This window comes from Anser anser, assembly GCF_964211835.1.
Source record: "Anser anser genome assembly, chromosome: 7".
Taxonomy (NCBI): Eukaryota; Metazoa; Chordata; class Aves; order Anseriformes; family Anatidae; genus Anser; species Anser anser.
This window is the reverse complement of record NC_139727.1, coordinates 23,296,145-23,321,310: the sequence shown is the minus strand read 5'-3', so window position 1 is coordinate 23,321,310 and position 25,166 is coordinate 23,296,145. Positions and strand designations below refer to the sequence as shown.

At 42.9% G+C, this 25,166-nt stretch overlaps 1 long non-coding RNA gene across 2 annotated transcripts; it reads left to right on the top strand.

The window, feature by feature from the left end:
- The first annotated feature begins 571 nt into the window (after nucleotides 1-571).
- LOC310902332 lies at nucleotides 572-17,209 on the top strand. 2 transcript variants are annotated; one of them, XR_014586635.1, is made up of 3 exons: nucleotides 572-828; nucleotides 8,632-9,836; nucleotides 10,256-17,209. It is a non-coding gene; the product is annotated as an uncharacterized lncRNA (long non-coding RNA). The 2 variants fall into 2 exon arrangements; XR_014586636.1 differs by lacking the exon at nucleotides 10,256-17,209 and having other exon boundaries at nucleotides 8,632-9,837.
- The last annotated feature ends 7,957 nt before the right edge of the window (nucleotides 17,210-25,166 follow it).

Below are 25,166 nucleotides of genomic sequence, written 5' to 3'. Positions count from 1 at the left end.
CATTGCTGAAGGATGTTTCCTCCACACAGCCACTCCAGCTGTGACAGCTGTAACATAGCTGGGGCACAAAGGAGACCCCACAGAGCCACCCCAATGCCAGCACTGCTTCAGTAGGATCACTGTGGAGAGTCAGAGGAGGGCGCTGTCAGGGCAAGGCTAGTCTTGTCATGGTCCTTGCTCTGGGCTGGACTTTGCTTTGCCTTTCCTCTCCTTCCCTGTTCTGCAGGCTTTTTGGAGCCAGCAGCCATGCCACTGCCGCTCTGCCCCAGCAGCCTGCCTGGCCGCCTGAGCACCATACTGGAGGCACAGGGAGCTGCACAGATGGGGAGTGAAGCAGAATGGTCCCAGATGTATTTGCTGATGCACAGCTGGGTCTGCAGCAGGTGTGAACATCAGGGCTCAGCATATGGCAGCAGTGGGTGTGAGACAGCAGAAATCCTGATGATAATGCTGATGTCCTCCCTGCACAGGCTGGCACAACGCTTTGGGTCACTAACTCTGAACACCTGTGTGAAACATGCTTTTAAATACTTCTGGAGAAGGCTCACCTGTTGCTTTCTCCTATCACTTGCTAGGCCAGAGGGTGCTGCAGGCCTGAGTCTTCTCAGCCTGAAGAGGAACTTGAATTCAGGGGTCTCAACTTGTGCTCTGTGCACATCCCAGTTACGCAAATGGGGGGAGGAGGATGCCTCTTTCCTTCTCTAAAAGAAAAGTAACCTTAATTTTTGGAGTGTGAACTTCTTGGTGAGAAGCCTTCTCCAAGCATGCCTTGCCTCTTCTGTGATTCAAGAGACTGGTATCCAGTTTGATTGCTCCCCTTGGTATGAGGTAAGTGCCCAGTGGATTAGACTCTGGGAACTTAGGCTTTGTTGAGAAGTGGAAATGTTGGCATTAAGGGAATATAAAGCCAAGGAGTGAAACTTCCATGTGGTTCATGTGGTTGCTGAAATGAGAGTGGCTTTCTGGTCAGCAAAACTGGATCTATGCACCTCAGATTATGCTTTGACGTTGAAGGGCTTGGTGGCACTCCCAGGAAAGCACCCTCATGGGGCTCACCATGCAGTCACAGTTGGGAGGTCATTGTGCTGCGCTGCTGGGTGAGAGCTCCTAACCCTTCACCTTACCTTCTGGGGCTTGTGTGGGGTACATGAGAGCTCTGGCTTGCTCCAGACAAACAGTACAAAGGTTCAAGGACATCCATCCTGCCTTTACTGTATGAGAGCCAGCCCAACGCAATGTGCCCACGCCTCAGCTCTTCCAGTTCCCAGCCGCAGCGTAACCTCACCTCCCTGGGGATGCAAACGGAGGCACCAGCCGAACTGCTGGGGCTGCTGTGGTACAAGCACGCTCTGTGCTGCTGTCTGGGGCTTGTAAACTTCAGTGCAGAAGCAGGGCACAAAGCCACGGATAGTAACATCTTAAACCACTTCAGGGAGCCTTCCCAGAGCTCATTTGTCAGAGCCCGAGGTCTTCAGCTGAACATGATCTTGCTGAGCAGAAGGCATCAGGGTTGCATGAAAACACTGGAGATATTTTAAAGTGTAACCACAAAGTGCAAGACAAGAACCACAGCTGCTTTTATATACACAAACCTCAGGGGAATCTTCCCCATTTCCCCAAAGCATTTGAACCCTGAGAGGCAGTTGTGCACGCCTGGGTTGTCACCTCTTGTGTGCTTTCACCCTGAAACAGGCATAAGGCACTGCTAGCTCCAGCAGTCCTCAAAATGCTGAGAAAAAGGTGAAGATGAGCATAAGGGATGTGGAGGACAGGGAGAGGAGTGGCTTTCACTGCAAGTGCTTGGAAATGTCACTTCACAATGAACAAGTACATAAAAGCAAATTAAGAGCACGGCAGCAGTCAGTGCTAGAGTGAGTTGGAATGGCAGGCAGGGTAGGTGGCAGCAGGGAGTTTGGTGGGCTGGGGAATAGCGTGTGCTTTGGTGCTGCATGGAACTTGTGCATGACCCTGGCAGCAGCTGTGCCTTGGTTCCCTGCACCATGAGATGGAGAACAACATTTCCTTATCTCATGGTGCTATTGTAATTTTTAATTCATATCCATAAATCACTTTGAGAGCTCATGCAGTAGTATCAATTTACTGTGGAGCTGAAAATGATATAATCGTTTTTTTGATAAGGCACAAGATAAATATTTTTCCAAGTGAGAACCCCAATTAAGTATCATTCTGAAGAGAACATAGCCTAAGCAGCCCAATATTGAAACAGGGTGTTAGCTAACCACAAAAGTGCTTTCCATGTCCAGAGCTGGATCTCCAACTTGTGAATTTACAGCCTAGAGGCATAATGGCTTTCTATCAAATTTGCCATGTGTTAGAATAAAATACCAGTGACTGTAATCCTAGGGAAGAATCCAAAGTCTGCAATAGACCTAAAGGAGAAGGAAGTGGGCAGCAGAGCTCTCTGCATTTCGGAAATGTTTACTTGACAAATATTTAGCGAGCTTGGAGGTATTTTTGAGAAAAAAAATGTCATGGGTTCATGTTGATGAATGTTTTGCTACTGATTAGATCTGAGCCTGTATAAACTGTGTGGTGACAAAGAAACCTGAGACTGTAATGAGGAAACAGTTGGGTAGGATGTGAGAGATTGAAACCACAGATATTGCCATCCCCAGGAGAAATGCTTTATTCTAAGGACTGGAAATTAGTTTGGGACTATTGGATTCCATTCAAGGAATAAGACCTATTATGTACAATATCTCCTAATCTTTATCGCAGAAATTGTCTTGAAAAGCCAAATCTTGTATCGCAGTAATTAAAGGAAAACATATGTGAAACAAGATGCCTATTTCTTGTCTGGACTCTCATTAGCCTGTCCACCATAAAACACCACTGCGGCTCCAATCAGTATAGATCAACATCCCTCTACACATCCCCAGATAGAGCTTTGAGCATTTCATAGACACAGGATTTCCAAGGCATTCAGTTTTGGTTGTCCAACCTGGCCTCATTCTTCAATATTCATTTACTTATGCAGCCATCCTTCTTTGTGCCGCAGTCCCATTAACTTCACTGGGACAATGAATTCAAGCAAGTCCCCAAATTGTTGTTGAACCATCATGCTTGGCATTTACCTTTTAATACAGAGTTGTGTTTTTTTTTGTTTGTTTTTAACTTAGAGTAATTTTTTTTAACATGGAGCCAAAAGTTTTGATAAGTGCTAATCTGAACATAAGTACCCTAGCTCTGACTCAGACCCTTAATAAAGCGACACTCAGTGTGCAATATTGTTGGACTTCAGGTTGCTAATATAATAGCTTCACCTGGTCATCAAAGGTGGTTTAGTTTTGAAAAGTTAGGCCTAATTTTATTCAAAAAGAGCAAACAACAAATATGTTTGTCTTTCTGGGGTAAAAGTCTGTCATACTTTGAGTAAGTTCCATTTGACATTAATAAACATTTTATTGCAACACACTTACGCCATATTGTATATCTGTGCTCAGCAATATCGATACCCAAAGGCCGGGGCTGAGTGAAATGGCCTAGATCCCATGAAAATACAAATAAGACCTGCGGTAAACCAAAGTCTGAGTTTCACATGTGCACAGATATACTTGGTCATTGGAGTTTTTCGAATATTTCCTTCCAGAGACTTTCCTTGTAGCTCTGGTGGCTGTTGCAAAATTCTGTTCTTTGTAAGTAAAAGTTAATTATGCTAGTGTCATACCTGTTCTGTTTGTGAGAGGTAGGGCTGTGATGGGTGCAGGGGCAGCAGGTGGGGTTTGGCCAGGGCACATCCCCACTGGGCAGTGAGGAGCACCAGGCAACCTCTCCTCCTCCACAGGACTGCGGTGAGGAGTCAGCCACCGGCAAAACTCCCACCACCCGTGTTTCCAGAGTTGGAAACCCCATAAGGAGAAGAAATCAATGGTTAGAGCCATTTCTAATGGTGCCTCGACCTTTTCCTGTTGGGATTTCAAACCACAGGAAAGGAGTGAATGATGCAGGTTAAAATAGAAGCATGGCTGGGAAAGTTGTGTTCAGTGGGTAGCTTTGCGGACTCAGGCCCTTCCTGCTCATGCTCAGATATTTCTCTCCTCATTACATCTGATATTATGAGTCTGCAATTGGAGATTACATTATAGAGTGGGAGCATTGCTGTAGTCAATGCAGAGACATGCTCATTCTTTTCATAGTTACTTTTCCCAAAATGCTGTAAAACCTCCAAGTTTGTACTGATAGTCTGGATAATTGTTATGCCTTATGGAGAGCATGAATTTGATCCAAATCTGGTGGTGTTTTTTTGTTTGGTTTGGTTTGTGGTTGTGGGTGGGTGTTTATTTTTGGCAAACATGGGTGAGATATGCACCTAACTCCTTCAAACCATGATGTGAAATCAAAATGTTTTGGTTCATATTCCTTTTAATTCACCTTAGTTCATTATCTGGGAAAGCTCTAATTCCATATCCAGGGTAAAGTCTGAAATTTAAAAATAGACAAGTTCCCAAAAGGGAACGAGAAGAGTTCAGCAGAACGAGGCTCTCTCTGCAAGGCAGGACATTTGCAGGCAGTTGGTGTTAGGAAGAAGTTAGTTAGCTGTGCCATGACTGCTGACCCTGAATCATCCCTTGGTCCCTTGATAAACACATGTGCTGCCTGTACTTAGTGCTCTCCCACTGCTTTCCTTTGAGTCCTAGGAGCGGTTTCGCCCAGGAGCAAAGCTTTCATTGCTCACATTTCTAAGTGCTCTAAAATCCACCTGTGCATTTTAGAAACCTTTTCAGAGGGGAGAAAAAAAAAAAAGAATTAAATGGTTTTAACACCTTTAAAACCATTATAGGAGTAAGAGGATGGACTGAGAGACTGGTAAATATTGCTATGGTTTAATGGACTCAGGCCCAGAACTGTAACAACTGCATTTTTGATTCATAGATGAAAAAGTATTTTTAGAATAGTATAAGAAATAAAGTGATTCTTGTTTGTTTGTTTGTTTCATGGCATGCCATTTGAAATGTTCCCTGAACTAAAGTTTCATTCCAAGGCTTTATTTCCCCCCATTTTCAAATAAATTTAGATGAAAGTGGAAACAAACTATAGTGGTCATGAAGAAACAGTAGTTTTGTCTGGAAAACAATAAAATGAAACAGCTGGACTTTATCAAAGTATTCTTCTCTCCTCTTCCTTTTTTTTTTTGGCAGATATTTTTATTCTATGAACATGACAATATTGGTGCAGACTTAACTGGAGGCACCAACCTTCCTCACAATGCTCCTGTTCCACCGTAGCTGCAATGACATCCTTAGCTCTGCTTCCTGGGGTCATTTGGCCAGGAGGCTCCTCTGGCCCCTCTTATAGCCAGGAGCGGATTCTTATAATCAGACTTCTCTCAAGGCATGTGGCTGGGGAAATTGTCTTCAAATTTGGTAGGGCCTGGGGCAGAACTGGGAATGGAAACTAGGGATAATGTGATTAAGGGTCTGCAGAGACAGAGCAATCCCTCAAACAAACTGGGGCTTCATGTTCAAACTACATAAAATCTGGCTCAAGTAGATTGCTTCTAAAGTAATTATGCTGGGAAACAAGCTAGAATAAGGCTTGCAGGAACAATCTGCAGCCACTATGTGAACAGTTTCTCTTCCTGACCAGCCCAAAGACAGATAACTCGTGTGGCTACGTATCTTCATTGAGCGCCCAGAAAAGGCTGAGTATCTTTGCCCTTTCCATGCTCTGTGAGTTATCCAGGGAAAGCAGCCCAGCAGAAAACCTCCAGCAGTCATTGATCACACAGCTGGAGTCCAGCAGAGACTGAAGAATTAGGGTTAGGATGATAAGAGAGCTATGCTTTGTTCATCTGTTGCCTCAGCTACATGTAGCCAATATTCTGCCTTCTCCCAGCATCCTCCTCTCAGCCTTCAACTCTGTTGATTTTGGTTAAAAAAGAGAACAATTGAAAAGTTTGATCTGTGCTAAGGTTTTTCCATCTCTCTGGTCAGGAAAGGTGCTGATCAAATATGTGTTATCTGTAGCAGGTGCAAGAGACTTGTCTGACAGAAGATGTAGAAACTATAGCTGTCCAGCTACCTGTGTGGCTGCAAGAAAAACTCCAAGCCTCGTGCAGCCAAAATCTCCCAGGAGCAATCCAGACCTGTTCTGAGTGCTGCCTGGAGGATGCTGAGTTCCTTGCTCTCCCACAGGTGATTTTCAGCTTCCAGTACCTCCCAAGAAGAGGCACAGAAAGGGTGCTGCAGCTCTGAAACCTAACTCATTCTGCTTGTGCCCTCCTCTATTTAGTTAGGAAAGTGGTAAACATTGCGGAGATTAACCTTGTAACCTCAGCTAATTCATGTTAAGTTAGTAAAATGGAGCAGAATCTATGAACAATCAGCATTTGTGGCTTTCTGGGCCTTTTAAGCTCATTTATTTTGCAATGCAAACCTCCCTCTCCAATGATTTGTTCGGCTTTAAGTCCCCTGAATTCCAAGCTTTTATGTTATTACAAGCTTCCCTTTACTGACCGTGTCTGTGCCAGCAGGTGCATGAACTGGGAGGCCCATGGCAATGTGCATTTTATTACTTCCAAACAGACTTTTTTTTCCTGGTTCTTAGCAATTCTGGAGCTATTACTTGATATGTGGCTATTAAGGTTACAAGAGGAGAGAGACGTCAGTTCTAAGCCTGTAACTACTACTATCAAAAAGGCTACTGCATAATTGGTATTTGAAATGCATGTGCCAGCTGGGACAGCTGCACATGTGGACAAATACCAGTTAAGGAATAAAGAGACATAATTCTGCTAAGAACAAGCAAGATACCTTAACCAAAATATTTGTTTGCATCAGAAACATTCACCTTAATGTCAGTGCAGGAGGTGGGGGCTGTCACTTGGCAAGGAGCGTGCTTCTCTCCATCAGCTCTGAGGCTGGCAAGGTGCTTGCACCCTGAGATGCTGCCTGCTGCTTCTGCCTGGTTTTGGTTACATGCTATGATTCATCTCTGGCAGGAAATGTACATGAGGTGATGGCTGTGATCAGTCAAACAGGGCCTTTGAGAGAGGGAAGGCAAGCTCTGGTAGCTTCATGAAAAAAAAAGATGACTCGGGTTGCCATTCAACTGTGTGTACACAGCCCTGCTCAGAACTATTTCTGGTTTTATTTAAGTGTTCCAAGAGCAGTGGAAGTCCATTTACAGGAAATCAAATATCAGACAATAGGGACCTACCTCAGCAGGAAAAAGCACAGGCTTTTATTTACAAGGAACTAATTCTTCCAAGCAAGGGTGAGCGCCAGAGGCAGTGACAGACTCCCTTTCCCTTCCCGAATGGCTGCTAAAAGGGACAGACATTGCACCCTGTCAAAATGTTTACATATGGCCTCCCCAGCAGCCAAACCTGCTGTCGCTGAGAGCCAGAAGTGAGCAATAAATAACACCACTGACTTTCACCTTGCTGTAAAAGCTTTCATCTTAGCGGGCAGGAAACCTTTTCTAACACACTTCACACCTTGAGAAAATCCTTTTGCATTAGGATGTGGGAACTGAAGTGGCCTTCAAGAGAGGTGTTGATACACAAGGGGACCTGGTCCAAAGACCATTAATTTGCATCCTCACTCTGTCAAAGGATAAGGCTTCAAGAACAAGATGCTTTCGTACCATGCTCAGCCTTCACTTCTCCTTTCTGGGAAGAGAAGGCTCTTAGGAGGAGGACTGAGATTTCAGGGACCGTGGTGGGGAAAATAGATTTCAATTTTCATGTCTCAGTCCTTGCAAGCTGTTAAAATTTGACTATTGTAGATACAGACTTGCTGACACTCCCATGGCTTTCACAGGTTGTCAGTGCTTTTAGCAGGCTGAGATACTCGGGTTATTTGCTGCGGGCTCCTGTCCTCTGCCAGCTCTTCAAATAAAAGCGCTCCCACACCCACTTGTTCTTCTTAGTACCTCTGCAAGGGCTCTCCTGCCTGCAGGCTTTTATAGCCTGTGGTCTGTTTATGGGTTTAGCTTTATAGCCAGCCTAATTAGCTGCGGTGATAAGGATAATTAGGTAATTAGGATAATTTGGATAGCACAGTATGAGGCTTTTCAAACCTTTCTTCTGGAGAGCTTTGTCTGCCACAGCATAGTCAGTTACACTTATCTAATCTCATGGAAAACAAAAAGCCCATATATCTCTGAGAGTGATTGATGGGGGAAGAGTTAACATCCAAGCTGAAGTATGAGCTGAGAGTAAGTAACCTTGAAACACAATCTGTGAGGGCAGAGCTGTAGCGCTGAACTCGCACAGCCACAGCTGATGCACAAGCAACACGATAGCTTCCTCTTATCCTGCAGGTTACCACATCAGGACTTGGATTCTCTTTCTAATCTGCTAGCTTTTGACAGAGACAGTGATGAACCACTAGGGAAAAAAAAAAAAGGACAAAAAAAAGACCAAAAAAAAAGAAATTCTCCATCCCTTGATATCTTCAAATCCAAACTGGATGCTTTCCTGAAAGATACACTCCAGCCAAATATGACTTGTAAGCCACACCAGGAATGACTAGAAACTCTATCATTCCTTGGAGAGGCTGAGACTACAAGGTCTCAAGACTCTATTTTCTGAATGTCTGTGAATCAATGAACTTTCTCTTACGGCTTTTTTCTGCCATTTCCTTTTCTCTGTATTTCCTAATCTAGATGTTGCGAGAGTGGAAGGAGGAGCAGCAGTGGGGTCATAATTGCAAAGAGAGGAACTTAGGTACAAAAACTTGGAAACATTTCTCTCCTCACAATCAGAATTGTTGACCATCATGCAGGAAGTAAATACCTCATATCTTTTTCAAGGGGTGAAGTATTGTCCAAAGCTCACAGAGGACCAAAAGCAAGATATAAACTGGGAATAAACAGGGAATTTGAAAATAACCAAAACAGGGGAAGTGGATGTTAAAAGCCTGGCTGAATTTCCCACATTTGTTGGAAGAGAATATTGAACAACCACAGGATCCTAGGCTGAGGAGGAAGAAGATATAGGACCTATAAAACATGGTTAATGTTCATGGAAAAAGAAAGAAATGTGAAGGCAGGTGACTGATGAAGTTTCTTGGGTATTAACAGAGGATGATTCAGCATGGAGAAGAGTAGCCAGGCTGAGGTCTGTCATTTGCTGCCCTGAGCTGCCCCCAGGAATTTTCCTCTTTGTCACTATGCTGAAAATCTGAAAAAGCTGACTGAGGGAGTGAACTGAAGGGAGGCAACCTTCACAACCAGAACATCACACGTGCACTCCCAGGGACGGGGCACAGACGCAGGTGCAGATGCAGATCTTCTCTTTTCTGTGCTGTGATGTGGAGCCCACATCTGGAGACAGGAGGGTGTGGAAGGATCCCAGCTGTGAGGTGGGACTGTGCAGCCCTTCAAATGTGGCCAGCTGGCCAGGGCTCAGTCCTGACAGATGAGCTGCAGAGCAGGTATGAAGCTGAAATGCTGGGAAGCTGCACAAGCGCCTGCTATTCTGTAATGCTGGGCCTGCCTGAGGGCATAGAGAGCAAAATGCTTTCCTAACAAATTGTTTCACTGAGGTTTTAAACTGGAGACCAGCAACGATCCAATATACGTAGAGAAAACATGCCAAATACAAGCTGAATTATAAGAAACTAGGGGCTGGATCTCCTCTATCTGCAGTATATTAGATCTAGGGGGCCACGCAGCACTGATGTGGTAGAAGTCCCTTGACTTCTTCACAAGGACTGGTCTTGATCCATGCATCATTCCTGGAGAAGAAAAAGCTGCACTCCCTCTCGCTGCTGCAAAGCAGATGAATCCAGGATTTCCTGGTCAGGAAGGACCAGGCGTTCTCCAAGACAAGCAGAAATCTTTGGGCATGCCTAAAAGCCAAATCAGTGGTGAGCTTTCCCCAGTTGTCTCTTGGGTTCTTTAGGTTTGTTGTTCTGTAGGAAGATACGCCGCAATTAACTGGACTGACTGCCCAAACGTCTACTGGCTGTTGGAGGGCTTGCAGACTTTCCTAAATAAAAGCCACGATCTGCTTCTGAATTGTTCAGCGATTTGCACTGTATTTATGAACTCAGATGAATGCCTCTAGTCTATTCTTTCCATTAAGTCACTCTTGGCTTCTATATGTAGCTGAGTCTTGCAACAGACCTTACTCTTAATCAGCACTGACTGGAGCTGCTCAGGATATTTTAGCTGAAGTGATTTTTCCCTCAAAATATGTCATTTTGAGTCCTTTTCTTTTTTTCACAATAATCAGTAGTGATGGTGACTTTTCTCACCAATATTTCTAACACTTCTTTTTCCACAGGAAAAGAAAAAAAATCAATACTCCTTCCCGTCTGAGTTATTTGCTGACATTCCTGTGTCACTCAATCTTCCAACTGGCATGTCATAACCTATTGTAGAAGTGTTGCGGCAGTTGATACGTTCTGGGATGAAAAAGAAGGATGTGTGTGGGGAGGTGAAGCAAATGGGAAAGTGGACACAAGCACACAGTCCCTTCATCAAGTGAGATGATACATGACATAATGGCCAGCATAGGATGTGATAGTTATGTTATAATACCTGCTATAATAGCCGTGGGAAAAATATATTTTTATTTTTGTTTTATTTTATTCTTAAACAAATAAGGGCAGCTGTTACTCAGCAATGATTGAAACTTCCTGTCTTCTCTGGTTTATGTCTTCTACCCGTGTTAGTATATTTTAGCATTTGGAACAAAAAGTGCTCATAAACTGCGTGAGCAGCTATTGTTTAAAATATTTTAAATGATTCCCAGTGAAGACTAGAATGGCTGTGTCTCAAGAAATGATGTAAAAATAATAAAAGTAACATAAGAATAAATATATAGGAGAACATTCCATTTTCTCCTTAAAAAAGGCTTTTTCTTTTTTTTTTTTTCCTGAATGCATAGCTCAGTGAAAAAAAGCATTCAGTCTTTTTTTTTCCACTCTAGTCAAAGTGAAAAAAGATTTTCAAATTTGGAACTGATGAGAAAACTAATAACTGTACTTATCTTTGGAACTGCCATGGAAATGCAACATTTTGTTGGCACTTGATGACTGCTGTCCTGTGTATGTATTCAAAGGAGTGTTGGAGCTCCCAGGTTGAAGTAGACCAATGCTGTTCTCCTTGAGTTCTTCTCTCACTAGTAATAACCAACACCTAGTTCTTCTTTAGTCATTAAGGCTCATGCTTAACCTTCTTTCTTTAGGACTGAGTGTTCCTTTCAAAATGTATGTTATCAATACCCACTGCTAGTTTAGGTACTACTGTTATCTCTATAAATATCTGCTCTCTTTCTTAGTTCTCTCCCTCATTGATATTGTCTGGAAATAAATTCCACTATGCAAAAATCAAATTCAAAGGGAAAGCATGTCCTTTTACTGGCTTTGAACTTGTTTTTACTGAATTGCCTCTTTTTTTAATAATGTGACCAAGGTGATCCACATTTCCCAGTCTCCCTTCCCTGACACTTTCATTGCTCATACAGTTGCTCATACAGTTTTATCATCTATTTCTCCTCTTCCTGGGGGGGGGTGTGGGGGGGGGGGGTGTAATAATAATAATTTTAAAAAATGTTTAACAGTCTCAAAGACTTCACTTCTAGTTCCTTCTTTATTTTCATTACAATTATCCAAAGTCTGGGCATGGAAGATGTTTTTTTGAGACAAGTAAGCAGGAATGCACATTAGAACTGGCTCGAAATTTGCAGTGTTTTCAGCAGAATGATGAAAAAGAGTTGGGCTGCAACACTTATGGTGAAAGACATTCCAATTTTTTAATCTAGAACAACTGAAAAAAGAATCAATAGAGCTACATTTTATCATTTAAAAATGAACGTGTCCAGTTTTATGGGTTCAAAATGATGCCTATTTCGTATAGTGAATATATTTATGCTTGCAATCAAAATAAAACATTTCCAGATGACCAAAAAGTAGTTCTTAGGGAACCTATGGGAAGACCTTTGTAAACAATTCTTTCAGGATAAAAGTTACGCATTCAAATTATTTGCCTATTTGAGCATGGAAAAAATGCTCATTACGAACAATTATAATTTCTCTCTCCTCTGCCCACGCTACCGTATCCAGGAAAGGTAGTACGGTTGATTTTATATAACAACATATTATACTCCTTTTTATTTTCTATTCCATCCCTTGTACAGACTCATGTATTGCTTGCCTTTTGATCTTAGCTATATATTCCTGCCTTTCCATGTATTGTAATTCTGTAGGGTGTGTCAGCTTAGTAAGAAAAACTGATCATGCTTCCAGCACTCCAGGAGCATTACTCCTCTGCTGAAGCATGCTTAGGATGTTGGGTCAGTCTGACTGTTGGCTGTATGCTTCTGCATGTGTGAGTCTCAAGGAAATTTCACTCTGAGATGCCACAAGTGTTTGTCACTGGTCTTTACTGTTTGGAGTGAGTCACAGGCCAGGGGCTTGCAGGTGGTGAAGACAGCTGTGTGCCGTGTTGGTCCCTCAGTGTTAGAGGTTGCACCTCCTGCCCTGCTGTTCCCCAGTGAGGGGCAATGTCTCCCAGCCCAAACACCTCCCTGAGGAACTGTGGTGCAAGAAGATGGCAGCGAAGGGCTCTAAGCAGACCTTAATCTCAGGTCTGTGGCCTGGAGCTGAGGTGTCTCTCCAGCCTGCGAGGACCAGCTGGAGGAAAGCTGTCCCATGCTGGCAGCAGCAGGGAGTGGGCACCACCTGGGCAGCCAGCACAAGGCTCTCTTATACCCAAGCAAATGTTGCTTTGCCAGTTTTCATCTATTTAATTGACACTGACACTTCACATCCCAGCAAGATAAGCAAATACATTGATATTGAAACAGCCAACCTTGCAGTAATCAAATGCTATTAACTAAGAAATACTGAGAGATCTTGGTGTGATGGATATTTCAGATAAAGCAGCTAGCATTTTGGCAGATGCATCATGGAAACCAAGGCCATAAGGTTGTGAACTGCCCAGCACTGAGAGCTCCTGTTAGTTTTGGACAAAGGTAATTTTGTCCAGAGCACCACAGCATGTGACCCAAATGGGCTACTTGAGGAGTTCAGAAAGCCCTTGCCAAGCTGTTCTGCTTGAACTGTCAGATCAGTGGGGATCTCCAGGTGTTATTAATGCTGAAAGCTTTTTGCTTGGACTAGCATGGAGAGATAGGGATGTCTCCTGGGAAGTTAAAAGGCCGCTTTGCACATAATAAAAGATTCTTTAATACCATCCCATGGAGATTCATCTTGTTTCTAATCTATCAAAACTAATTTGTGCCTCAGGGGCCTTTGGCCTATTGCCCAAGTTGCCTTGCCCATCTCATAAAAAAAAAAAAAGGCAAGGGAAGTTTGGCAGCATCATCATTTCATGAATGAAGCAGATTGATGTAAACAATGTTGTAAGTTTAATGGGGTCCATATTTACAAGCATTAGTCCCACTCTGACCCTGTACTCTAGACTCCTGCTGACCTAGGGGTTAGGCTTGTCTGAAGATAACATGAGTTTCTACACCAGTCCCCGGATTTATTCAAGATTGTGTTGACTTTCGGCCTGTCTGCCTAAAATATACATGGGGAAGGACAGATTGCTTTCTGCACCAAGTGCTGTCTAAAGGAAGTGTCTGCTGAGTTTTTTGGTTCTGGGCCAAGTTTCCTGCTGTCTAGCATTAGGGCTTTGGCAAGGCAGTCTGGGCCCTGTCACAAAGAGAATCTATAAAAATGTTTTTTTTCTTGTCATCGCACATAATTAAGGACAACATTTTAATCAGGCTGCTCCCACTTAATTGCAGTGCTTTGCGTTAGCTACCCTGGACTTGCTGTTTTAAGTAGAACCGCTGCATTTGTCAGATGGGGTCAGGCTGGGAAGATGAAACCTCATCTGAGATATGGAGAAGTCAATTATTTTATAAGGATGGAATGTGCTCAAGTCATGGTTTGTTACAAAATAACCATGGTTAAATGCAGGAGGGATTGATTGCTGTGGTACTGGAAGCAGTCATCTTTAAACTCTGGTAGCTTGCTGTGGTTTAAGAGACCACATGGAGAGACGAAGATTTCCAGATCAAATCCTGTGACTGGACAGCCAATTTTGATTGATTGATGATTTGATTTTTATTTAAATAATAAACAGAACAATGAAGAGAAGTTGTACATCAAAAATATCCCAGAAGACTCGAGACCTGTTTTTACTTAAGAAATAGACCAAAGAAGAACTCAACCAGGAAGCCATGAATGGTCACCTTTGGAAGATTCACTGCTCTGAGTGCTCCAAAACCTTTTTGCCAAAGGTTGCTTTTTTGTTTTGTTTTGTTTTGTTCTTGTTTTTTTTTGTTGTTGTTTTGTCTTTTGTTTGTTTGCATCAAGCCTTGGACACCACCATTTTTAGATCCTGTTAGATCAAGACATAGGAGGGAAGAACATTTTCCAGCATCATGAAGGCCTTAAAATCTGCTTGGTCTATAGCCAGAAGAATCCCACAGAAGAACTCAGACTATTTGACTCATGAAAGTCAAACTCCATTGCTAGGCTGCAATGATATCGACAACTTTAAGCGGTGCAGAGAAGATAGCGGGCAGACCTGATACCCTGAGGTCCCTCTGCAATGATCCACTCACTCCGTGATGCATTTTGCTCCAGCTTCAGCTTGTAAAGTGAACGGCAAAGCAGGAATATACAGGACGTCTGTAAGAAGTGTACTGGCCTCCTATGTTTTGGAAGCTCCCAGGAAGGAGCCATGGAAGCATATGGATGCAGGTTGGCCTTGCATATCTGTCTGGCCAGGACGGGGCACTGGGCCTCTGCAAGTGCCTTTGCAAGCCAGCTGAAACAGTTGCTCTGCTCTGTAGCTTGTTTCATGTAAAGCTGATCACTCAAAGCTTGTGCTTCAAAGGATGCAGTCCTCTGTCAGAGATGTTGGCGCTAGTGATTGCTGAATGATAGCTGAGATGTTTGCCAAGCCCTTTTAATAACACCAGTCAGTTGTTTATGATACGTTTAAGCTAACTCAGGCTTCCCATCAGGAAACACAGAACTGCTGGCATCCAGACATAAGGTGGACTAAGGCCAAAGTTGCCTTCTTTGTTCAAGTGTATTGACATTTTGCAGTCTATTAACAGCATTTGATGGCTGTTACTGTTCTTACTTTTGGCTGACAGAAGCAGATACAGGGAATTGTACCACTCCAAGCTGCAGGGAGGGCATGACCTGCAGACCGCAATGAGCACCTTAGGAATGTACTTGGAGCCTCAGTTCCAATTTTACCCACTGCATAGCCAGCGAGTCTGACAGATGGGTTAGGGGAACTCCTGAAGGTGCAGCACAGACAGGCTAAGAAACAGGTACACCAGCTTTATGTCCTAATGATAATCAACTAGTTTTTCTTCTCCCTGACACTGGCGAAATCATGTCTGGCTGCTGCTCACAGCAGGGATTTCTGGATGCCTAGAGCTGGAGCGAAACAGCGGTGCTGCAAAGCAGTCAGGAGAGAGAATAGGTATGCACATGTGTTATATATATCCTGCACGTATGTTGTGTTCCTTTGTCCTTCTTCCATGGGATCATCCTACCTGACACAGAGGGGAATGCTGTCCATGACAGAGTCTGGGGCAGGTGCAGGACCAGACACCAGGGCCTGCAATCCACTTGTCTTCACACCCACCTTTTCTTAGGCTGAAACTTGTGGGCCAAACACAATACACAGGTAGGTCAATTTTTTAAAAATGGCATAAATAAACAGGTGACAAGAGATGTGTCCTCTCATCTAGAGCTGTTGTCTTTGAATGCACACTACCGCCTCTCTTCTCATGGGGTGGGCTGTGCTGTGGCACACGTAAGGTTGCCATGAAATGCAAAGGACTGGCCCTGGCTGTGATCTTCTCCATGGCAGCTACTCAAGCCTCAGCAGTTTTTTTTAAGGAGGTGGGGAAGTGATGCTAAGTTGGCCTGCATATTTTCCAGCTTATCTGACAGTCCCCAGGCCACAGACCTGTTTTCCTAGGTTTGCAGGAAGGACAATCACATGAGCCTGCTCAGGAGAGGCAGAGCACAACTGATATGATTGGGAGCAGCAAGTGTTTCAAATGCTCTACCCCGGGGTTCCTGGTGGTCAATGCAAGTTATTAAAATTCAGGCCTGCTAGTAGTGTTTGTTTCTTGTCAATGATTTTGGCCATCACCCACTGGAAGACTCTTTCTAAGCTCTTAACCTAACCACACATATTCACTGGAAAGGAATAAATAAACATATCGGGCGCAAATAGGAGACAGGAAAGTCAGCAGTGGAAATCCCCTTTTGGCAACTGCTCTGTCTGTGGATAAATGCTGAAAAAGACCGGCGCAAAGGGAATATGACTATTGCCAGCACTGGACGCTGTGTACTGGACTGTATTTCAAGGGTGTCTGTAAATACCACCCTCCTTCTAGCAAGTCAGGTTCCTGAGAGGGCTGGCACGAACTTACATCTAGGCAACAAGGGAAGGATCAGCTGAGGAGAAGGTCTTCTTCTCATTCCAGGAGATCAGTCAGGCTTCCTGGAAGGTGACCAGGCTCAGACCCTGAGCATTCACAATCCTATGTTCTCCTAATCCTTTACAATGCAAAGTGACCTGGTGCATGCATTTATCTTTGTAATGAAACACAATGGAAAGACTTGCACGAGCTGTCATGGCATCTCATTAACAGTTAATATAACTACTGGGTTACAGTCAGGGTCAGTAAGTTCCTATGTCACTTCAGGTACATCCTCAAAAGGACACAATTTGGATAAAATCTTTAGATCTCAGTGGAAGCAACCTGCAGAAAGTATGGATGTACATCTGAAATCCCAGGCACCCAAGTCACAATCGCAAGGGACATTTGATGACCTGGCTGACTGTTACAGACCAGTGATCTGTTGCTGAGCGTTTCTCACTGTCTTGGAGTTCTCGGACTCAGCTAACGATAAGCTATTCTGAAAGTACACAGCTCTGACTATAATGAGCGTAGAGCAGTGACAAAAACAAAGACCAGCAGACCTGGCTAAACAACCTGCTAATCTCAGCCAGTCACCAGAGCGCTGGGATGGGACTCCTGAGGTCTGGATTCTTTTTGCCTCTACTGGTACATACGCTATAATCTTTGTGAAGTCATTTCACTTCTCGATTTCCCAGTTCCCCCTGTACCTTTGTCTTCTCTATGATGGTAAGTGAGCTTTTCCAGCAGGGACTGGATCTCATTCAGGGCCTTTAGGTGCTACTGAAATACAAAAACACAGCAATATTGGAACTCCTCAGAGACTTTGTTCTTGCTCCATTTGCAGGCAGTCACACCTCATCAAAGAGATGTGGATAATGTTTGAATAATGTGACACATCTTACATACTTCCTTTTGAGCAGGGTGTTTAAGATACCCAGTATATGTATTTAATGAGATGTTAATATGCTGTTCTCATACTTTATGGCTCTTGGCAAAGGTGCTTGCACTGTCATTCACAGGAGATGCATTGTGTCCAAATCACAGCAGGCAGGATTGAGACCTGGGTGCCCACTTTGCTAGCAGAAGTCTCTGGGAAGCTCAGAAGGTCACTTCTGCATTTCATAACAACTTCTTGACTAAGGAAACCTTCTTTGGCTCTGCCTCAGCTCCAGACCCTGGAAGTTGCTATCTATAGACACAAAGGGTAAAACCATCCATGGTCTGGTGAGAGACGGCTGCTCCAGCATATCACCCTTCTCCTGCACATCACTTGCGTTGTGGTCAGAGGTACTTTGTGCCATCCAGTAAACTGTAGGCAAAAATGACATCCCTGGAGAGAAGCACGTAGCTAACACCAGTAAAGCATACTCCTGGTTTGTATGAACTGTGTACAGTACAAGGCACAGGCTTGTCTGCTGACACTGTCACCGTGGTCTCCTGGCAACATCAGAAGGTGTATCTTCATGTCATTCGCCCTATATTGCTGATGGTTCCTGAAAATTCTTCTTTTGTTTGATAAAAACATGCTTTTGAGGCAAAAGGATTAATTTTTTTACCTGTTGGTCTCAGGAAGGCCTTAATGGTTGTGATGAATATTGCAACACGAACATGCTGCTGAGCCACACAGAGCTCAGAGAATCAGCACGGGTCAGCATGTTTCACATTGCCATCTAATTCTTCAAGCCAGCAGCTGATTTCTTGGCTCTGAAAAGCTCTCAGGTTATTCAATATATAACTATCTCTTCAGATTTGTTTTTCTAATGGCAAGTCAAAATATGGTTTCAATTTCATTAGAAAAAGTTCTATTTGTACAAGTGTTTGCAGTGGAGTTTTATGGTCTGTTCCCAGTTGGATCAGATCATTACATTGCATTCTGCTGAAGTTCGTGCCGTCAGTGCTGCAGCCAATGCTGATGGGCAGAGAGTGCACCTTATGTTCAGCACATCGCTCTTCTTTTTTCTTCTTCATTACCACTGAGGGAAATAATTGGGAGAAAGCCAAGAAGACTCCTTAAGGCATGTTTCCAACTCAGGACCTGGGATGTGGCCAGGTAGCTTTCAGTAATGTGATGGGGAGCCAGTTTCCCACAAACCATTTCAGGAACGCACCCTTCATCTTCGCAGTCCAGTTTCATCATAAGTAGTGAGGATACACGTGCACACACACCCACACAGAGAACAAAGCAGAGGAACACATGGCAAAGCAATCAAATTTGAAATATGGGCAGTCTTGAATTTCATTTTGCTCCAATGTTTTGGACTATTCTCCTCAGAGAATTCATTTGGTTAAATGCATACAGTCGTGTTACTTACTGTCATGGCCACAGTCAATCCATGACCAACATAGTGGTCCCTGACTTCATTTTTTTTCTTCCGTCATTTTTTTTCTTTTTTTTTTTCTTTTTCCTTTTTCTTTCAGGTTTTTGTTTCTGTTTGTTTTTCTGCTAGTCATGAGGATGATTTTTTATTTACCCACCAGCTTGTGAGATGGGAATTTGCATTACAATGCATCAATTACTCCTGCCACTTTTCCAGACTCCTTATCAGCAATAAATAAAAAATAAATAAAAGGAGTTAAGCACAGTGACAGAACCACTGAATGTGCAAATGTTATTTTTGCACAGACACATGTGCACAAGCCAATAACAGTGGTATTTCCCTAAACAGAAAACCCTTTTCTTCCACCAAAGATGTCCCCCTGTCAGCAGCTCTGTGGTAGTGCTCATGTAACTAGCTGCTTGCTGCAAATGCTCAGTCTCAAATAAATCAAAGAACATGCTTCAAGTTGAGATTGGCAAATGTGTTATAAGATACCTATTTTGTTAGAAAGTAGCTACCAAAAATAGGCCAAAATCCCATTCCATACTCGGGTTGTAAGCATTAACTTGCCCATCTCTCCTCAGCGGAATGTCAACACAGAGCTGTGTAGTAGAGCATAAAACCATTCTGAAATTCAGCAGGTTAGTTCCCTGGCACACACATACACAAGAAAAAGACACTTTAAATCCTATCAGCATCTCGCTCATGGAAATAGGAATATCTGCATCTTAGTTGGCTGACCAAACAGGAAAAAATATGTTTTCAGATTATGTTGAAGTGCTTAATGATTATTTTTAATTTTCCCGCTAAAATGTGTAAAAAATATTCCCATTGAAAAATATGTTTTCTTTCACTTTGTTCTCTTGATTTTTTCTTTAAAAAGAATTTAATTATTTAAAGGGACCAGTAGCAGTTTTAAAAAGTAAAAACCTGTATTTCATACTTCTACTGAAAAAAAAAATAAAAAAAATTAATCTTAAGATTTTCTTTTCCAAAATTCAGTTAATATAAATTTATATACGATAAATATACATTTTTCATCAGAAATTGTTTTGAATAAGATGATATGCTTTGCTCAGCATCCGTAATACAGGGGAAGCAGAGAAATATTTTGAGCACCTGAAGGTTTTGGTATTCAAAATCCTTTTTAATATAAAGTTTCTCTAACAGTTGTTTTTTTTTTCCCTAGTTCCTCCAGTTCAGTGAAGCCATCAAAAATGAATTTAACCATGACTTAAGCACAACTCTACTCACAAATCCAACCCATTGCTGTGTCTAAATAAACAGAAAGCTCAGCAGCAGAGTTTTGGTATCCATGCTTCTCCAAGCCACAGCTCCCACTAAAATATATTACTCCCTATATAAACGACAACAGTTAGAATTTTTTAACCTCAGTTAAAATGTAAAAACAAACCAGGAATCTCTCCTCCAGCCCTTACCCCATTAGATTTATGGTCAAAAATACGATGTGTCTCTCAACAGGGGGAGGTCACAGAATGGTCTGAGCTAATAATGGAGCCTGTGAAAAAATGCATTGTTGTTTGGTTAACCAGTGTCACACAATTAGGCAATGCTCAAAAATCAATTAGTCATACACTATAGCCAAAATGGCATGTTTTTCTAACTGTGCTATATTTTATTGCATCTTGAAGCTCTGATACTAGTTTTAACCAAGCTGTTTTTAACTCCTGTATGACTTTAAAATGATGCTTTCTTAGGAAAAAAAGTCTTTCAAATCTGGAAATGATCGAGTTCTTAAAACATCCAGAACAGCTTTAGAACAATTACTTTTGTCTGCCCTGGTCTGTTTTTCCAAAAGCTTTTAGGTCAGTTTGTCTTTCTTCCTTTTCTTCTTCTTCATTTTTTTTTTAATTTAGCTAAGATGCAGCTGTGAAAACTGGATTCTTCTTTTGAACTCCCGTATTTACGTTTGCTTCTGGCAGCCCCGAGGAAATATGATTGTTTTAAAGCTTGCTGCAGAGTTTAAAAGGCCTTAATATGGGACGCCAAATGTAACGTTACACAGTGCAGTGGATTTAGAGATCCATACTGCCTATACTGCAGTCTGTGGTGGTCAGGTGAAGCTGGGGTGTATTTGCAGCTTGGATGTGCTGGTGATTTCTGGTGATTAAGGCAGCTAATAAAAAGATTAGTGAGTGCGAGATTTCTGAGCCAGATGAGACTTTCCCCAAGGTCAGGACCATTTGTGCACAAGTCAGTGCTTCTGATCTGCCTGGAAGAAGAACATACAAGGCCTTGGTAGTTGCAGTATTTATATAACTAACCTGTGTTTTAAGATACATAGGAGCCAAGATCATTTTGATCAAGATGTATGAACATTCATCCTGGCTACCGTAAGGCACAAACTGGGTCTCCTGGCACAAGTAATCCTTACTGAAGAGTTGCTATTGCCACAAGGCAAAGCAGTCACACTTGGGGCATGAATGCTAGCAGCCACCAGCCCCAGAAAACTGTGTCCCTGGACAGAAGCAGTTAGTGTCAGCCTGCCAGCTCACAAAGCCTGGCTGCCTGGGGGACTGGAGACAGGCAGTACAGCTGTGTGTATCGGGAGTGGAAGTGGACTATTAACCTCAGCTAAAAGTCAAACCCTCAAGCCTGCAGCAAAAACTAGTCTCGAATCTAATCTTTCTTAGTAAAAGAAAGATGTAAATTGAGTTTTAATCCACTAGTTAATGCAAATCAGCATCAATCCATTTAAGCACTATCACCATACCAAAATGAGCAAACTTTGCTGATGAGCTAAAGGTCTCAGGTTTGCTCCTGACAAATACTCAGGCACAGTTCTTAATATTACATGGATAAGTAGTCCTATTAAAATCAGTGGGACTACTCATCTAGCAGGAATGTCCCTTTGATACATTGCCGGGTCAAGAAATCAAGTGATACATGGTTGGTGATAAGTTATAGCCAATACATACATATTGATGTCTGTACGCAGATGGTGTTATGGGCAAACTCCTACTGTATTTTGATGACAGAAGCTTTGATCCTGCTTCAACTGCAGTGGATAATCAGTACCACTTGGCTCTATGTGTCCAGGTTCAGGGTCTGCTCTGCAGTAAGTTGGTGGGAAACACTGCTGCATAGTCTACAGCTGCTGCCTGCAGGAAGAGAGGCCCTGGGTTTAATTGTCTAAAAGCTGTGGGCTGGTAATACAAGCAAAGAAAGGTAGGAGTGTTACTGTAGAAAATGTTACGGAGATCAATATCTTTGCTGTACTGGGCATTTAAATAAATGACTGTCTGTATCCAGGTCAGCTTCTTCTTATGGTTTGCTTCTAGTAGGAAGAAATTACATGAGAATCTCTTTCCTTTTATTGTTTCTCTTTGCGTGTACAAGTAAAAAATAAAAATACTCGATGGCTGAGAAATAAACTGCCATTGTGTTGCACCCAACAGGAAGAGACTGCTCACTACATATTCTGGCTTTTGTGGTCCTAATCGTAAGTGGTCCCATGAACATGTTGACGATCTCTTTCCTAAGTCCAACATTAGCTCCTTGGATTCAGCTCCATGAGCTAATGAGAAAGTGATATCAACCATGTCACCGGCAAGGGTACGGTGGTCTGGCACTTAAATACAATTTTTCTGTATGTTGATGTAAATAAAATAAATCCAGTGAGGACTCCTCAAGCTTTACACTGGATAACTTCATTAGCTATGTGAGTAAGAAGAGTTTCTCTGGGTGAAATACCCACACAATAGGTTTCTTTCTACCAGGGTTCAAAGTGCTTCTTTTTCTACGTTTTGTTGTTGTGAGTGGGAAAAGAGCTTGATTGTGTCAGGATCAATGTCAGGTCTCCTCGGTACAGTATGTGCCTGGTTCAGCTGAGCTGACTGTCACTGAAGAGGAATGTGTGTGGGCCATGGACTGCTTTCATCAGCAATATTTGCTGATCGCTGTGATGCTTACAGTGGCAGGAGATCACAGCACTGCTTTGGGGATATGTCAAGGAGCATTTGGGAGGTAACTGTCCAGAACGGCATGCTCTGGTGTGTGAAAGGGCAGGGGAGGAAGCTGAGTTACTACCAGTCCCCTTTAGTAAAAAGAACGAGCAGATTTTGATAAGGCAAGAGCAATACAATAGTCAATGTCTCGGGGAGGGAGGTGTGAAAAGCTTTGGTCCTCTTCCTCCTACTATGCTGAGCACTCTATGCCACAGAGTATCACTCTGGCACAGCGAGATCTTCACCTGCCAGGATTCAGGCTGCATCATGTCAGAGGTTAAAATACAATTTCTCTCTCTAATGTTGATGGTACAATGAAAGCGAATCCATAGAGTTAACCTTAATACTAGAGAACGTGAAACAGAAATGTCTGTGGCAGATTCTTTTTTAAATGCTTGCTCTTAAAAGTCCTTTTTCTTGGTTTAAAATCTCCTCCAAAAGGAGAAAGGACCATTTGAAAAGATTAGACAGCATCTATCTGCACAGCGTGGCTTCACTGCGTACATAGCTGTACCTGTTAAGAGAGCTGCATGCAGACAGCAGCAGCGAGGTGCACCACAACCCACACCTGGGAAGCAATGTTCTGGCTCAGACAGCCACCTCAGAGCATGCAGTTTCCTTGCAAATGGTGGCTGTGCAGAGGTCATGGGTATCCCAATCCTCCTTCAGGAGTAAAGTGACTGAAATTTCACCTTCTGGGCAAGGGGTCTGTTTGATCTCTTGTTTGTACATTATTTCCACTCTTCCCCTTCCAGAGGAACTTGCTGTCCTGATGAAGAGAGCCCTCCCTCCTGGCACACAGCACAGACCCTTGGTGAGTGCTACTCTGCACACACGTTTTCAGATAGCATGTTTGCCAAAGAGAAATGCATGCTCCCTCCCCGTTACTCCTATGTAGTAAATTGGGGGTTTTGACAGCTGCACTGCACGTTTCTGTCATTTACAGGAAGGAGGGATCAACAGAACACAGAAGTCCCTATCTTGGACATACCACTTCTCATCCCTTTAAAATATACAGAACAGTCACCTTAAACTAGACATAAGCCAGAGCTGGATGCCTAAGATTTGGGGTTTTGCTGTCCTCTAGAGACTGGGTCTTTGGTTCAGGCTTGTATGATAGCATGGTTTGACCTGGAGTCAGGACACCCAAGGAGCATGCATCCCAGCCCTGGCCAAGCTTTGCTGTCTCTCTCTGTGTCAGTGTCTGGGAAATGACCTGTAGGGTTTTCTTTATTGTTGTTGCTGTTGTTTTTTCTGAATTGCCTTTTTTTTTTTTTTTTTTTTTCTTCTAGCACCTCCTTACTGGTTCTTTATATTCTCTTCTCTTCCTGCTGTGATGTTAAGTCCTCAACAAGACATTCAGAAGACCCTGGGACATATTCTGCTTTAACTGTCAGTTACTAAATTCTTCGTAATGAATCAAAATAGGCATTCTGAGAGAGCTCTGAATAATTTCTTTTTCTCCTGTAGTCTCCCCTTCAGACACATAGAGATGCCAGTCTTTCCACCCTGCAGATCATCCTTTCTCTCCCACATTTTGGCCAAAATAGAACACATAATTCTTTTGATATACCCCTACATAAATCAGTCTCTCTAGCTAATCCATCATTTTGCTGTGCTGCACGGAGTTCCTTCCAATTTGTTCTCACTACTGTTACTGAGCTGTCCAGAACTGAATGCAATATTAATATTCCACACACTGTATATAGAGCTTGTCAGGCAAAGATTAGGAGCCTTATGAAGATTGATTATTTAAACCTCCCAATGCCACCAGTGATCATGGACTCAGTGCCTATTACTACCTCAAACCTGAAAAATTCCACTCATCTACTTATCAAGGTCAATTCTTGTTTTTGATGGTTGAGTGAAATATTAGCTTTCCTTATCCTCAGAACAGCAAAGGGTAAGCCAGTAGACTTTGGCATCCAGCCACAAAATGTCTCGTATCATAACAGCATTATGGTATTTGTAGGCTACTAATGGAGCTGCCAGCCTGGGTTCAGTGTGAGCACTGCCTGTTCACTGCACGGGAGGGCTCGGCACTTCATGGTGTGGAGGAGCAGCTAGGTGAGCGGACAAGAAATGTTGATGGGAAAGCTGGGTCTCCAGTCCTTGTTCCTCTCTGGGACTGGAAGCTAAGTCTGTCCTTTACACCAAGAGGGAAGTGGGATATTTCACGCAGCCTGTTTGAGGTCTGCAGTCATTTTTCTGTCTGCAGCAGCAGCTCAGGACAGGTCCTCTCTCTTTCCAGGTCCTCTCTCTTTCTTTTCTTTTGTTTACCAACCAACCAAAATACTTTTGCATAGCTGTATATATATATATATATATATATCTTTTTTCACTTCTGCAGAAGTTTTAGTGACATAAACCTGTCCTACCTGTGGGTTTACTCAGACAAAGCTCTCACTCCATTACACACTGTATAGTTCACCACACATTTCCAGCAAAGGATCAGCATTGTCTAAAGCCTTTTTTGTTCCTTGGTCATTG